Below are 15,703 nucleotides of genomic sequence, written 5' to 3'. Positions count from 1 at the left end.
ATGCAGCTCACCACCCCACTCATAAGCCCATAGAGGGACATCTTCTTCCAAAATATGTGTTTCTTGCAGGCAAACGCAGTCGACCTCCATTGATTTACAATATTGGAAAATGCGACTGCGCTTGCATTAGTTACATTAGTTGGTGACATTAGTCGGTGACATTAGTAGGTCTTTACCGACTAATTATAGCAGGTTTTACATTAGTCTATAGCATTATTTCTGATAAAACTTCTGATGTCTACAAAAGCTGACTTTCGACAGATGGAGAAGAAATCACTGTAAACAAAAATCTGAAAATCTGATTTTATTCCAACAAAGTTAAGACAAGTTAATGGATCAAACTACAAATGGCCTCCCACTTGTCTTCAGGAAGCCAAAAATCTGCACCACTATTGACCTGTGAACAGAAAATATGATACACGTGTAGCACAGATACAGATATAGCACATGATAACTCACATTATCATAAACATACATTTACATTAAAATTGTATAACATGTTGGGAGGTATACATTTAAATGTAGGTCCCTCAAATTATAAGCCAGGAATAGCAGCTTAACCAAATAATTATTAGCTTTGCACAGCATAACTCCAACTTATTTTTCAAAGCTTAATAATCATGTTAATAATGATCCCAAAAGACTGGGAGCGCAATTTTAAAGTGACCTGATAGCTAGCCTAGATTAGTTTTGTGTCAGGTATGGCCCCAAGAGAATGGCCATTGCCAGTAATTATTGGTGGTGGGGTACCCCTGCCAGTGATCTATAATTAACCCCTCACGGCTGACCTAGGCCAGCTCATGAGGTAACCACTTGAAACCTACTGGAAAATGTTGGTTAGGACTTGAGATACAACTGATGGGCATTGCCAGTAATTTTTATTGGTGGGGTACCCCTGCCAGTAGACCCCCAAAATGCCCATCCCCCATTGACCTAGATGAGCTCATGATGTAACCAGTTGAAATCTACTGGAAAATGATAGGTATCACTTCATATGTAAGGGATGGGCATTTCCAGTAGTCTATATTGGGGGTACCCCTGCCAGTAGACCCCCAAAATGCCCATCCCCTCATTGACCTAGGTAAGCTCATAAGGTAACCAGTTCAACTAGGTCAATTGTGGGGATGGGGATTGTGAACATTGTGATGTACCAGGCAATTTGTTACCTTCCCAGCTAACCAAACCCTCTCTGGACTCCCGCTCTACAGATCAGTAAAAATTTGACCAAACTTATGAAGCTTGCACGTAAATGATATACCAGACTGTTTTTTTTTTTTAAACAGATTATTAAAAGTATCTTTAATATCATTAAACAGTTGGGTACAATAGTTAAACTCACTCTTCCATCTTTTTTCTCTATGGTACTTGTTCCTTTGCTTTTTGGACTCGGATAAAACTCTTTTGTTCTGCGAAGGGTACCAATATATCATCTTAAAACATGTCTTTAAGCCATATATAACACAGTTCTCCTCTTCTGTTCTTGCCTCCACACTGGTGTCGTACATCACAGGAAATCTCACCCTTGACTTGGATATTTGGCTTTTCAATTCTTCCTGGAAAAAAGTATTCATCATTTAACAAAAATAATTAAATAAAGTTGTCACCGCAAAGTTATGTGAGATTTGCTTCCACTATAGCCTCAAAAAAGAAAGTTTGAAGCAGACTGTATAAAGCTGAAAATTTTAACGAGAGTGTCATCACCATTGCAACCAGAATCAAATGCCCAGAATACACAGATAATAAAACATGGGCTAAATCTTTGTTTTTATGATCTTTAACAATATAAAATTTTAGAAACACAAATGCACTGAGCCAACTTATTTATAGGCCAAATCGTTTTTAGTTGTTATTTTGCTTGCTCACATAACAAGCCTGTTTAGACCTAGGCTAGAGAAGAATCGGTACTTTGTTACACTAAGTTTGTCTTTCGGTCGTTTTGATTTAGTCTTACTAGTAGTACTAAAGTATATAATGGACCGGCGAAGACTAGAGAATACCCAGAGTTTTAGCAACTGCGTTAAACTGTATGATCTGATCTATTATTTACGTCAATGAGTTTCATTCAATCTGGGATCAAACAAAAAAAGAGAAAACTAATTAATCTTAACCCTTTAAACTTTGCTACTAAACAGATATGCTTGCATTACAAATAAATGTCAAAAAACCTTATAATCTACGAACCGATGCATATACATATACATAAACAGAATAATTTCGCGCAAGTCAACCCTGCACTACTACATTGGACAGAAAAAACGCGCAATTAGACAAAACTAAACAGTAAAGTTTCCGTTACTTCTACATAAAATATCAATACAAATACAACAACTTACTATTTTGGCAGTATACTAAAAGCACACGTTATAATAACTTTAGACTATGAAGCTTTCCTGAGAAAAAACGGTTAATACTTCTTACAGTAAACAAATCGACCGTGAATGAATGTCGTAATTGTTTCCGGGCGTGACCGGAAATTCAATAGTAAAAAATGAGAAATGAAAAGGTTAAATAGAACTGAAGCGTGCATCCTGACTGCTCGCAAAATATAATACCGGTGACTATCCAACATAATTTGTTCAGCCTACTGTGACTGTAAGTTTCATGGTCTAGCCTTGCTTATGCAATATCACATAGCCTAGCCATTAGATTCCCATGGGAAACTAAAGGGAATCTTTACCAAATGAGTGTAGACTTCAAAAAAACTATAGAGATTTATAGTCCCAGCATTTGTTTGTGAATAAATTAGAAGATTATGTGCCACTGTTCAATCTAGCCCAATACACATATAACACATTGTTAATTGGTGTTGAGAATGCACTGCGGTACCCAGTAGAAGCCTATATGCTACTCACTGTCAAACGCCAGCGTAACAACGGGCTACACGTACTGCGTAGCGTAACACAGTAATGCTTTTTACGTGCAAAGAAAAACGGACACGGACCAAAGGTCAACAAAACCAAAAACAATTCCAGTCTGTTTAACAACCACCATAAACCCAACTGAAAACCCACAAACAGAAATTTCTCACTCACCCACAAATTTATACAATGTAGCACAGTAATACAGTACTAGTGCCAGTGGCCTAACAATGAACTTTAATTTTTGAAGGAATAACAGGTAGGCCGATGATGGCAGTTAATACCTCCATTCTTCTAAAGACCTTCTTGGGTGATTTACGGTTGAAAGTTGCTTAGAGTGATCGTATGAAACTATGCCAAGCCCAGCAAGCTGCCGTTGCCTCTCGGTTTCGAAATTGAATTGAATCGAATTGGGTTAAAATACATTAGTCCGTCGACACCGACTAAGCTGCATTATATTTTCCTTAGTGTAAACTGATTAAGAAGCAGTGATGAAACGAAGATTTTGGCTAGTCCGTGTGCATTGACTAACGTCACAGACTAATTTAACGTTAGTCCGTGGCAATATTAATATTATTATATATAACTACTTTAATTTTTTCACTGTGTCGATCCCCCAGTCTGAATCCCTCAAATCTTCCCGGATTGAACCAACCAAGTGACTTCCATTGACTGAGTGATTCCCCCCACTAGAGGTGGGGGAGGGGTGAGCAGTGACGTATTTAGACTTTTTTCATTAGAGGGGCTTCAGAGGATGTCAAAGAGATTGACAAGGGGGGGCAATTTTGTTTAAAATAGGGTATCGCTATATCTATAATTCAGTTATATTGTAGTCTAAATTTTCATTTGGGGCAACAGGGGGATGGGCAGACTTTTGAGAGTAGGGGCTTTCGCCCCGGCAACCCAGTCTGTGTACGCCACTGGTGAAGGCGTAGTATCAAATCAAGCCGCCCAGCTCCCTTGCGCAAGTTCCTGGTATCCACTATGAAAAGAAATGCCTGTAAATTCTTTTTAATTATGCGCTTTACTAACGTAACAGTACCGGTAGTAATATTTGTAATATCACTGTTATAGGCCTATAGCTAGTAATAGTTTGGTCTCGTGGGGCAGTGACGTAACCATGGGGAGCAGGGGGAGCGACTGCTTTTTCCTTTCAGTGTCGAACAAATGTTAAAAACTGTTGTACAAGCCTACATTTGGCCACTGAGTAATAAAATACATGTTGCCTACCTAACCACACTCGATGGAGTGTCACAAACCGTATGCACAACGACGTCGACAACGTTCGTTCTCATCCTTTCTTTGATTCGTCCTAAGCTTCATAACATTCGTGGAACAACTATCAATCGTACGTGATATGCGCTTCCTAAGCAATCGTACGTGATCCGCGCTTCCTATAAATAATTAGAATTGCCCAGAAGGTTCGGTAGAACTCCCTCGGAAGCCCGTCCGAACCATTCTTCATCTTCCAAAAGCGCCTTCCAAAGCTCAACAGTGGTTATTCCGCCCCCTCCCCAAATATCGTTCACCTCGTGGGGAACAGTTGTTGAGATTCCCCTTAATAAATCGACCTGTGCCGACAAGTTGACATTGCCATGCGTTAATAAACTCGAATAATACTGCTTTGACCTTAATTGGATCGGTGGAAACGCCCTCACAAGACACCAAGTGTCCCAGGTATGATACTTCTTGCTGGAACAGACAGCATTTAATCCAGCTTCTTTGATGCGGTTGAACACCTGTCTAAGACGAACTAGCTCTTCATCGGAACACAATTATATCGTATAGAAAACAAGTCTGCCAGTGGAGCCCCTTCAACACTCTCAATTAAACGTTCGAAAGTCGCCGGTGCATTGCAGAGATCAAAGGGTAGCACGTTGAATTCGTATAACCACTGGTTGAAATGAATGCAGTCTTGCTCTTGTCGACAGGGTCCATCTCTACTTGCCAGTATTCGCTCTTCATATCCAATGTTGAAAACCATTTAGCCCCGGATAATTCGTCCAGGCTGTCATCAATCCGCGGAAGGGGGTACGAATCTTTCATTGTCATATTGTTGAGACACCTGGCCATCTTTCTTTGTTACTAAGACTATTGGTGAAGACCAGGACTGGATGAAGGCTGAATAATGCCTCCCTCTAAAATGCGCTGTACCTCTGTCTGTTGTTTGTCTCGGTGATGAGTGTTGATTTTATGTTTCACCAGATTCGTCTTTCCGATATCTATTGAAGTAGCAGCAAAAGTGTCTCTACAGGCATATAGTAAGTTCAGTACTTGATCTTTCTGCCGTGGTTCAAGCAAATTCGTGCTCCTATCTAGAAGGCCCTTCAAGTCGGCATGAATCTCATGTGGGACTTACGTTGACTCTTGAGAACATTTCTCTTCAGTAGGGCTAGTGTTGATCATTCGGCAGATCTCCTTGGCAGGTTCACAGGTGGCAACATTTGTAGCCTCATAGATCGTCTTGTGTTGGTCCGTCAGGTTCAGCACTCTTACTGGGGCAACTGCTCGAGCTACCATCATTCCATGTTTATCAAGAAACCTCGGCAGCATCTCTACAACGGCGGCAATTCCATTGGATTTCTTTTCCAGGGATGCCGGTACAACTGCTTCACAGCCAGGAGGAATCATGACATTCTCGGCAATTCTAATGCGGCAGCAAGACACTTCAACTTGCTCCACATTCCCGGAGGTTTGCTCTCCTATCGTAACCTTTCCGCTACCAGCCTCAATCTGAGTTGTAGTCCCGCAAGAAATCAATTCCCAGGTTTCCTTCAGTCTCGATGTCCGCTACCCATACTTGGTACAGAAATGGCATTGTAGACATCTGGCCTTACGATGGTGACATCTGCCCGGTGTCTACGACAAATAAAAATTTGACGTTCTCCAATTGCCCTTCAACTGTTACATCTCGGCTACTTGCTCCCCCTTTTCGCTGACTTCACGGAGGTTGTAGTGTCCCCTACTACCGACCTTCGACCCCTAAACTCGACAGGTTGGAGTTTTCCTGTGGTGATGTTTGCATGGCCCCTTCAGGATAATCTGTAGCCCTATGACCTTACTTGTTGCATTTAAAACATCGTCCTCTGAACTCCACTCCACCCGGTTTGCCACTTCCTGTATATCTCTGGCCCCTGTTGTTCTTGAGCTCGCCTTTAAGTTCGTTAAAGCCGCTCTAATTGCTTCGATGAGGGCGCTTGTCATCTCACTCTGCTGAGTCTGCTCTCTAGGTTTTGTCTCACCAGATTCGTCAGGTCACAGTTCCGCCGGAAGCCACATCTCGAACAAGCTTTCTTGCAATGACAGCTTCCTGTAGGGTCGTAGGTCTAGATTGGTAAACCCGCCATCTGGTATCTGGATCTTGCAAGCAGTCAACAAAATATTCTTTCGCCAATGCATCATGCATGGAGCCGCCGGGAGCATCAGGACAGGCCTTAAATACTTGTCTACGCAAATCTGTGCCAATTCTGGTAGACTGACATTTTGGTTCCGGAGTAGGGCTTTGTGCAGTTCGCATTGATTTTATGGAGCGAACCTCTGCTTTAATGCTACTGTTAGAGAGCCTGGTCATTTCTCATATACTCTTCAGGGAGATAGATCCCAATAGTGCTTGAGCTGGCCCTCTGAGATTCGCTGCCAGGTTTTAATGCCATCGAAAGCGGGCTCCCGCCACGGAGTTCCGACACTATCTCGAGTTGAATGAAAAAATCTTTCCATGGGGTTGATTCGTCATATGTTGGAGTGTTAGCATTTACACGTGCTGCGGATGATTGGGGGTACCCGAACTGATTGTTAGTTCTGGGCAACATAGCCATGACTTTCTCTCTGGTATGGAGTGTAGTATAGGGATTGATTCATATCCCTTTGGTCACAGTCTGTGTTCAGGAAAGGATTGGTCTGTAGCCTTTCTTCCTTCTGGAATGGATTTCTTGATGGCTGTGAGCTCACAGGTGACGTACATTCGTCCATTAGCAGCCAGTATTCATTTGAATGTGCCTCTGACATAGTTGGTGTATGCAGAGTGTTTTCTTGATTCTTTCAGGAATAATTTGACAAGTCCCAATATTCTTCCTAAAGATAGTACAATTCTTCTCTATCATCGGTTCAAGCTCAAGTATTGCCAGACTGCATTGCAGATTTCTCCACTATGTTCATCAGCATGAGTAGCTAAAGTCTTTCCGTAAAAATTACGAGACTGCATTGTTTAGAGAACCGGAGTCTCTTCTGTGGGAGAACCAGAGTGTGACTCTGAGAACCATCAGAGTCCCTTGTTGGAGAGTCTTTTCTGTTCTTTGTCTTTTCTGTTCTTTGTTCCACCAGATAGCTACACCTTTGTTGAGCCAGCATACAATTTCTTCAGAACCGGTGGTCTGGTTTAGTATTCTTTTCGAGGAGTTCAGAATGCCACCGCTGCCACCAGTTGTTGCGTGCCGAGGGCTCCTTAGCACAGCAGATCTCTACGGAAAAATTGTTGCTAGCCTGTGTAACAAGCTACCCGCAGATTTTTCGTGACAAAGTTCAACACAATCTGCACTTTCATGCTGTACTTGAAATATACTTGTTGAGATATCGCTGATCCTCTAAGAACAAATAAATATTGATGCCACATGGTCGTATTCGCATTTTTGTCTCTTATTGATTTCCGTCAGCTTCCAGAGTGTAAAACCATTACTTTGCTGTTAATGTTTATGCTATCGTCTGTTCATATCGAAGTGATGTAAATTTTTGTAAATACAATCCCTTTCCATCGGAATATCAACAAATGGATTCACCTTTCCTCGAAATAATGATTTGGCGTAAAGAAGGAGATAAAGTCCACAGTCGTTTCTTCACGACTCAGATGTCATCTTAACTGGCCATTTCTGACATTTGAACGGCTTGCCTTCTCATGAGGATCTATCTGAAATGAAACACCTGAAACGCTTCATTTCATCACTTGACGTGCAGTATTTGAGTGGGTCGAGGAAATAAAGAGATTTGCTTACTAAATTTGCCGCTAACAGGATCCAGTGATATCCATCCTTATTGACTGGGAGGAGAACCCATGTGCAATCAACAAGTCTCTAGCTTCTGTACCATTTACGAGCTTGTACATTAGCAGGAATTCCTGAGCTCATGTGAAATGAGTTGCAGATAAAAACATTGAAATCTGCAACTTTGGTTTGAAGGAAACCAAGCTGATCGTTAATTACTTCATCATTTCAGCCATGATTTTCGTAACAACGATTCATATTTGTCATAATTCGCTGAGCTCTCGTAATCATTGATTATTGGGCTTGCGTTTTCTGATGTCTCCCTTAATGTCTTTGCTGGTCTTTCACCCAGGGTTGCATGTGGAGTTTCATGTTTTTACAGATCAAGGTTTTTTGTTAACTTTCATTGATCAGCAATGGGGATTTCATGCTGTACATTAAGCCGTCTAGACAGTTGTTGTGATCTGTCTTGTTCTTTTCGATTGGTTCCTCCTTGCTGCTCATTTGTTGTCACCATACGCGCAGCATCTTTCTTTCCCTTTTCCTGCTGCTTTTCTAGTTTTATTATTTCCATTATTTTCATTATTTCCATTATTTTCATGACCCCAGCTTCAGATCTCGACTTCATTTCATCTCTCGTTTCTGTACGGCTCCTTTTCCACTTTTCTTGCACTAATGTGGTTAATTTTTTCCGCCTTCCTTCGTTTCTTTACCCGGTGTTAGAGAACGTATTTTCGTTGATGTGCTTGAATTCCGACATATATTCTTTGCAGCAGTTCATCAAGTCGGAGTCTGTAATTTGCAAGTGTTGTCGTCTTGAAAATTTTGTTCCATGACTCCATATAACCTTCAGTCCGCGGCGGATTGCGTAACAAGTATCAGTTTCTGTAGTATCTGTTCCCTTAGGGAATGGTGATACACACCTGACGATGATCACACAGTCACAGTCCCGATGCAAGGGGACTGGGGCTGAGAGCGGATCAGTCGTTTGGTAGTTTGGTTTTCGTGCCCAGGTTCTTTCCTGGGTGACTTTTTCTTAAAAAGTATCAGTTTCTGTCGTAATTTGCATTAATGTATGATGGCGAAAGTCGAGTAAGGTCTCCGAGCATTATATTGGACTAAATGGCAACTGTCGGAAGTAGATATTTCAACATCTTCTCTAGGAGTCGTACCCCTCTGAATGTATTTGCCTTAACTGTAGGATCAATGGCTTCCTCTAAATTTGCTTCATTCTGTACAGCTTCTCTGGCTTTGGCATCGACACTTTGATTTAATGCAGTAAAACTTAATGTTTCCTGCATAAGTGCTTCTTCTTCTGTGTACCTTGATGTTTGAGGTTTAACTGGCGAGGCAGAACTGTCACATCCACTGACCTCTTCGTCGCAGTTGTGACTCTTTCATCTTCAACAGTCTCTGTTGCTTCTCGTTGTAACACAATATCGAGAATTGATTTTTTGTGGAGTTGGCACAACGCTGTATAGCGTTCATCTCGGAGTACAACACAAACGGAAAACAATAATCGCCGGTACGCTGGTAAAAGGTGAACTCCTGCAAGCAGACGGAATATGATCATCACAAACCATTTCTGTTCTTTCCTGTAATATTTGCGGCAATAGTCTTTGCCGTCTTTCATTACATGACTGAAGCGGGTATGTAGACTCATTCCATTTACTTCAACTTGTGATGCCTCACCATTGGCAATTTTCCAGCATCTTTCCAGGTATGATACAAGTAATGGCAGGCTGCGGTCATCGCTTGAAATCAGAGTATCCATAAATACTCTTCTCTCTATGTCTGAAAATCTGAAGCCAGTTTGATATGGTAGGCTCAGATTTATTGATCGTAACCAGCTCGGTCACCGGGCATGGTGAGCTTTTCAGATTTTCTTCCTGTCTTGTTTGGTTCGGCATCAGCATCGCATAGTAAAGATATTCTTTACTGTCGGCCTTCCAGGCTACGGACCCCGTTGCGTCCCAATGTAACGGAACTGCATCTCGTGGAACAGGCGCACTCCGGCGTCTGTGAACGTGATCATATAGCTTGGAACTGCAGATATTTGCCGGATATACTTTTTCAGGTTGAGCTGCTCTTTCACTAGGAGGCTGGTAACGAGGTCCTTCTCACTTGTCGACGTCTCCCTTCATAGCTGATTTGTCGGCACCTGCTCCAGTTAGATTTCCGCTGGCGAATACACTGCCATCCATTTCCAAATGTTAAAAACCAAACTGAAAACCCAAAAACAGAAATCTCTCACTAACCCACAAATGTATATAATGTAGCGTCAAAGGTGACGCGGAAAAGGACACGGACCCAAAGGCCAACAGAACCAAAACAATAAAGCTCCACAAGCCAAAAAGCCAACTTCAAACCACAAACAGAACCCCCCAACCCATATTATATAACGACCACACTGACCTAACAACTAACTCACTCCAAAATTAATCCGGAGTACGCCGTCCCGACAGGCTTGCGCATTACCTGCAAAGTTTTCCCAATACGGGTCTTTTCAGGCCCCTAGCAGTGTTCCCCTTTTCCTTCGTGCGAGCACAGTTCTTAGCTCCCCGTCAACCTGTCAGGAACAGGAGGTCCACTAGCGACCATCGTGTCCGGTATAGTGGAAGCGACTGCGGGCAGGGTGGAAGGGCCACTCGAGTCAATGAGACCAGTGGCCTGTTTCGTCTCCTCAAACCAATCGGAGGACTCCTTAGCCACAAATGTCCTCCATTGGTGAGTCACAATCCGGGCTACTTTTTTGGACGGTGGTGTGTTTGGGAGGGGTTTTTCGTTTCGCTGCGTGCGGGTCGTCCTTTTGTAGTTTTTTGAATGTTTCTGTGGGGGGGGGGGTGTTGGGCGTCTTTTGTCTCTGCAGGTCGGCGGGCGTATGTTGTTTTTTTGGCTCGCTTGACCTGGGTTTCGTTTTTCAGAATGGGATGGTTCGGTAGTGCCGTTTGGCCGTGACGTTTTGTATCCCGCATGGCGGATCACGTAAAAAGCACAATCTGGGACACTTAATGTCTCTTGGGCCAGTTGGCTCGGAGCCCGACTAATATCACCGATGGCAGGCGTAGCGGCATCCTGCTCCGCATGCCACTCCGCTAGTACCATCTCCGCCGTTTTGTCCAGCTCTGCCTCAGTGGGCAGTCTCGGCAGACGAGGTGGGACACGAAAGGGGGAACAAATCCTCCACCGGGGCGCTAGTGTCGGACACTGGGGCAATCAACGGAGCATCGGGTGATATGGTGTCAGAGGCCGGAACGGGGACCGCTTCAGCCACGCCCGTAGCCACTCTCGCGGCGTATGAGCGGTCTGGGCATAAACGGACGAGATGGCCCGTTTTCCCACACGAGTTACACACGATATCTCCTTTACACTCGGCCAGGGTATGCCCAACCTGTAAACAGCGGCTACACCGCTTGTTCGAGCACAGCCTGGCCTCATCAGGTGCGTATCCAGGGGGGCGCTGGGGGCGCTGGGGGCGCGCGCCCCCCGGGTAAGAAAAAGAGGAGAGAAAAAAAGAGGGGAAAAAAGAGGAGGAGGAGAGGAAGGAAGGGAAAAGAAAAAAAGGGAGGAAAAGAAGGGAGTAAAAGAAAAACGCGAACACACCGGGAAGAGAAAGAGGAACAGTGACATCATTACATTCACGGGTAGCCAGTGACGGATCAATGATTTCGTAAAAGTGTGACTCACCCTACCCCTTACACCGACAACTCCATTTTTTGACGTTTCCATTTTCCTCTCTCACAAATGATCTATATATATATACTATATATGGTCTATCATAACGCGTGTGTAGAATTGTGCTATGAAACCAACTGTGGCTGGTCTCGAACTCGACCGTGTCGTCGGGGAACATGACGCATTTTGGAATGGGGGCGACCGCCCGCCCCCCCCCCCATTCAGCATTTTTTTAAATGATATCGCTAAGTAATTTCAAAATAGAAAGTGCTTAGAGGCACCTTACAAGGCCTGGGAAGTGTCATTTCCAGCGATCTGGGAGACATTTTCTGCCAAAATTTGCTTGTACGTTTCGCGCTAAGAAATGGTCCTGGGTAGTGCCATTTCCAGCGATCTGGGAGGCATTTTCGGCCAAAATTTTCTTGTACGCTTCGCGCCAACCTATGGTGGCGCTACGCTTAGATAATTTGCCTACAGGCTACGCCCCTCCCTTGGCAAATTCCTCGGTACGCGCCTGTTCGAATTTGTAACGCAAACAGCAGATATCACATCATATCAGTGAGCATGAAAATGGCGTTCCAGGATGAAAAGCCTCAAAACTGTCCGACTTGCGTGAAAAAACTGACCAAAAATTTTCGCGCGCTTGGCGCGCATTCAACGTTTTTATGCCAATATCATATAAGCAAGCATCGGTTATTACATCGCATGCCATCATGTACCGTACGGTCCGTTCAAATTGCGCAGTACACCGCGGGAAGCTAATGTAAACAACGACATGTCTCATGTAGATGTATTAAAAGCATGGAGGTCCAATTATGTCAAAACTCTCTTTTACATTAGTTATGGCGAATTAGGGGCTGCACCACCGCCGCGCAGTGGCGGAGCGTCCATACGGTCAGGGGGGCCTATGACCCCCCCTGACGGACTCGAATGGACTGCTGGCGCCTTTTTCAGCTCTTGACCACTTTTGACTTATTCTAGATTATTGACTTTTTTATTGCGCTCTCATCTACTTATTGACATTTGTCACATTTTGTTGGTGTAATTTGGCGATGACACCTTACTCTTCGTTTATCTGCATATTAGCCAGGCCCGGAAAGGGTCATTTCCGGCGATCTAGGGAGTATCTTTACTGAAAATTTTTCTGTACGCTACGCGCCAACCAGTGGTGGCGCTCCGCTTAGATAGTGTCGAAAGCGCCCCTACAGACCATTCTCGCACTCCTGACCAATACCCCTAGCTCCGCCACTGCCACCGCGCCTCCTACGCCTATGTGTGTAGTGTTCGGTTGAAGGAAATATCTGCTATTTTTTTCATTTCCTTCAACCAAGTTTTATAATAGCCGTTATAAGAGGTTTTAATATTTGTACATCAATAAATTAACTGTGTCTGAATTTGAGAAAATTTCTGACCAACATTCTGCATCACACTTCCCTCTACTCGTGCAATTTTGACCGGTCTGTTAGGGGTTGAAGGAAGTTTTTCTATATTGGTTGTCCATAGATGAAATTTTGTACAACATTATGGGTATGTTTTCAAGTGAGTTTATTCACGAGAAATGTGAATTTTCAAATTCTGAACAAATACGGGGCTTAAAACCTTGAAAAGTGGGGCTGACGGGTATTGTGGGCCGCGACGTAAAATCACCTACAAAAGCAAACACCCACAGGAGATGCGATCAGGTCGAACATGTGTGCCGGCTTCACAATCTTCAAAAAGGTTATGGATGGAAAAAAACTATTAGGAAATACTTGGTTCTCAGGCAAAAAGTGTACATCTGGTTGGTCATTTCAAGACCGAGAAGTGCCGTTTCCGGTGATCTGGGGGGGGGGGGGGGGTTTCGAAACAAGAAATTTTCTTGTACGCTGCGCGCCAACCTATGGTGGCGCTCCGCTTAGATAGTAATTCGCGCCCCCCGGGTTTGAAAATCCTGGATACGCGCCTGCTCATGCCCTTCCAGTCCACACCTCCAACAAGTGCGAGGCTGGCCCGGGTATGCAATGTGGGCCCTGTTTGGTTTTCATTCATCGATAGTGTAGCAGATACAACATAATGCACTGGCGGAGAAAATAATGCCGGATGTTTTCCTACTACACTGTTTTGCAACTCTGTGTCTTTTAAACACCAACGCCACAGAGTGGGTTGGATTTACGAAACCCGTCGTAAAAGACGTTTACCCACTGCAATGGTAGTCTTGCCCCCTTCTGTTCCTTCCTAAGTTGTGTCCATGCATCTTCGTCAATTTTAAATGAAGCAGACGTTGGAATGGTCACCTCGTAAAACCTTTTGAATATGGGTGCCCAGTAGTACCTTTCTATGTGAAACAGCCATGGCACTGAAGGTTACGGAAAAGGTTGGGGAAATCTGCATTGGTAAAAATATCAACTTACAATTATTTGCATTGTTTTTTACTAGTAGAATAAACCGGCAAGGCGTCCTAGTCGTTATTTGCGAAAGTGGTACTTGGGATGCCATGTGTAAATTAAATCTCAGGTTTGTGACATCGTTTTGTTCTTTGACATGCCAAAAAGGGGCCTAAATGGGGGGAAAGGGTGAGCTGAGTGTGTTGAGGGGGGGGGGGTAGGAGACTGGGGGCCACGGCTGATAAACTTGCGGACTTTTGTTGATCATACAAATGCCATGAAACATGGGAATTAATTTTTTTTTTTTGCAAAGATCATGCATGGAAAATATGTTAAATCATGTTTTGCATACTGGTACAGCAATATGGGCTCTCTTTGTGTTCACTGGGAATAGTCAGTTGATTCAATGTACTTTCTACGATCGTTGCTATGATGTTACATGTGTTAGCATCCTTTTGCTCGAACATCAATCACATGATTCACATAAGTTTGCTAGTCATTGATTGGCTCGACCCAAAACATTTTCGGTCATAAACCATTCATTGGACACATGCCAACAATCTTTAATTCATATACTGACACAACGAATTTTTGTAGGTCAAATGACATACAATTCTTGCAGTATTAACATCGCTTTTAGTTATATTCTGAACTGTGACATTACCCCTATACATACCCCACATACCTTTTGACCATGCATTTTTTTGGGTCCCCTGGCAGAGTCCCCTGGCAGCCACCATGTAATTTACACGCTTTGGCCTATATGCGTGACGTCGATTAAGTATTTTCTGCGGAGAAAACAGCAATACTCTATCTAATGTGTGTTGATGGTAGAAAATGTAAATTAATATGCTAATGCAAATTTCGTTACCTATCTGGTCCACAAAGAGACTTTACTCCGATAGGTACAGTATAGGAATATTGTTAAATGTATGGCATTTTAGTCTCCTCAACCAGCCAAACAGTTTTATAAATGAAGTAGAAACTATAATCTTTTCTTTTATAAAAGTCTTATAATAATAGACTCACGTTTACGTGGGTCCGCCGTATTATCAACTGTTTAGCAGTGTATCTGTAAGGTGAGCGATGTCATGATTATCTCCATGATTATGTCATGATTTTCGGTTGCAGTAGAAACAACACTGAGCCTAACATTTTATAATTGAAATTTTACCAGACCATCGAAAGAGACAATTACTTCAAACGAATCATATCAATTTCCTATGCTACAAAGTGCAATTCGGTTTTCGCTAATCTGTTTTCCTAGATATCCCTTTCTTCTGTTTTGTCCCTGTTGTGTTGTTTCTCTTTGACTTCAAATGGCATTAATCTTGAAATCGTTTTCACATGTCGTAAAAATTACACGATTGAATTAACGTTACAGACTACCACAAATGTTTCATTAACTTCTGTACCTTATTGACCTGTTCGCTTCTCGGCCTTTTGGCTAAGATCATGTGTAGTATCTGTTCCCTTTCGAGGGGAATGGTGATGCACACATGACGATGATCACACAGTCACAGTACCGATGCAAGTCCCGATGATCAGATCTATATTTCGTATCTGTCCTTCCACGGTCTATTTGTTACACTCTCTCTTTGGCCCTTCAACAGTTTACCCTCTCCCCCCCCCCCCGAATTCTTTCTTCTTCCCTTTGTTCACTAATTCGTTTACGTCCTTAGTGTTCAACTTTCTTCTCTGTGACTCGACTAGCACTTTGCCATCATCGTCATCATAGTCATCATCGACTAGCACTTTGTCATCAATTCCTGATGGGATCGAACCGTCAAGCCCACTTACTTTTTCAAATTGATTCGATTTGACATGAGCTGAT

The 15,703-nt window shown here is 43.1% G+C and overlaps 1 non-coding gene across 1 annotated transcript; it reads left to right on the top strand.

Moving 5' to 3' along the window:
* Window positions 1-15,296: 15,296 nt before the first annotated feature.
* On the top strand, window positions 15,297-15,481 carry LOC139957849 (U2 spliceosomal RNA). The gene has a single exon (XR_011789543.1). It is a non-coding gene; the product is annotated as a U2 spliceosomal RNA (small nuclear RNA).
* The last annotated feature ends 222 nt before the right edge of the window (window positions 15,482-15,703 follow it).

This window comes from Apostichopus japonicus, chromosome 17, assembly GCF_037975245.1.
Source record: "Apostichopus japonicus isolate 1M-3 chromosome 17, ASM3797524v1, whole genome shotgun sequence".
In the NCBI taxonomy this organism is placed as follows: domain Eukaryota; kingdom Metazoa; phylum Echinodermata; class Holothuroidea; order Aspidochirotida; family Stichopodidae; genus Apostichopus; species Apostichopus japonicus.
The sequence above is the reverse complement of the archived record's forward strand: the minus strand, read 5'-3'. Positions and strand labels throughout refer to the sequence as shown.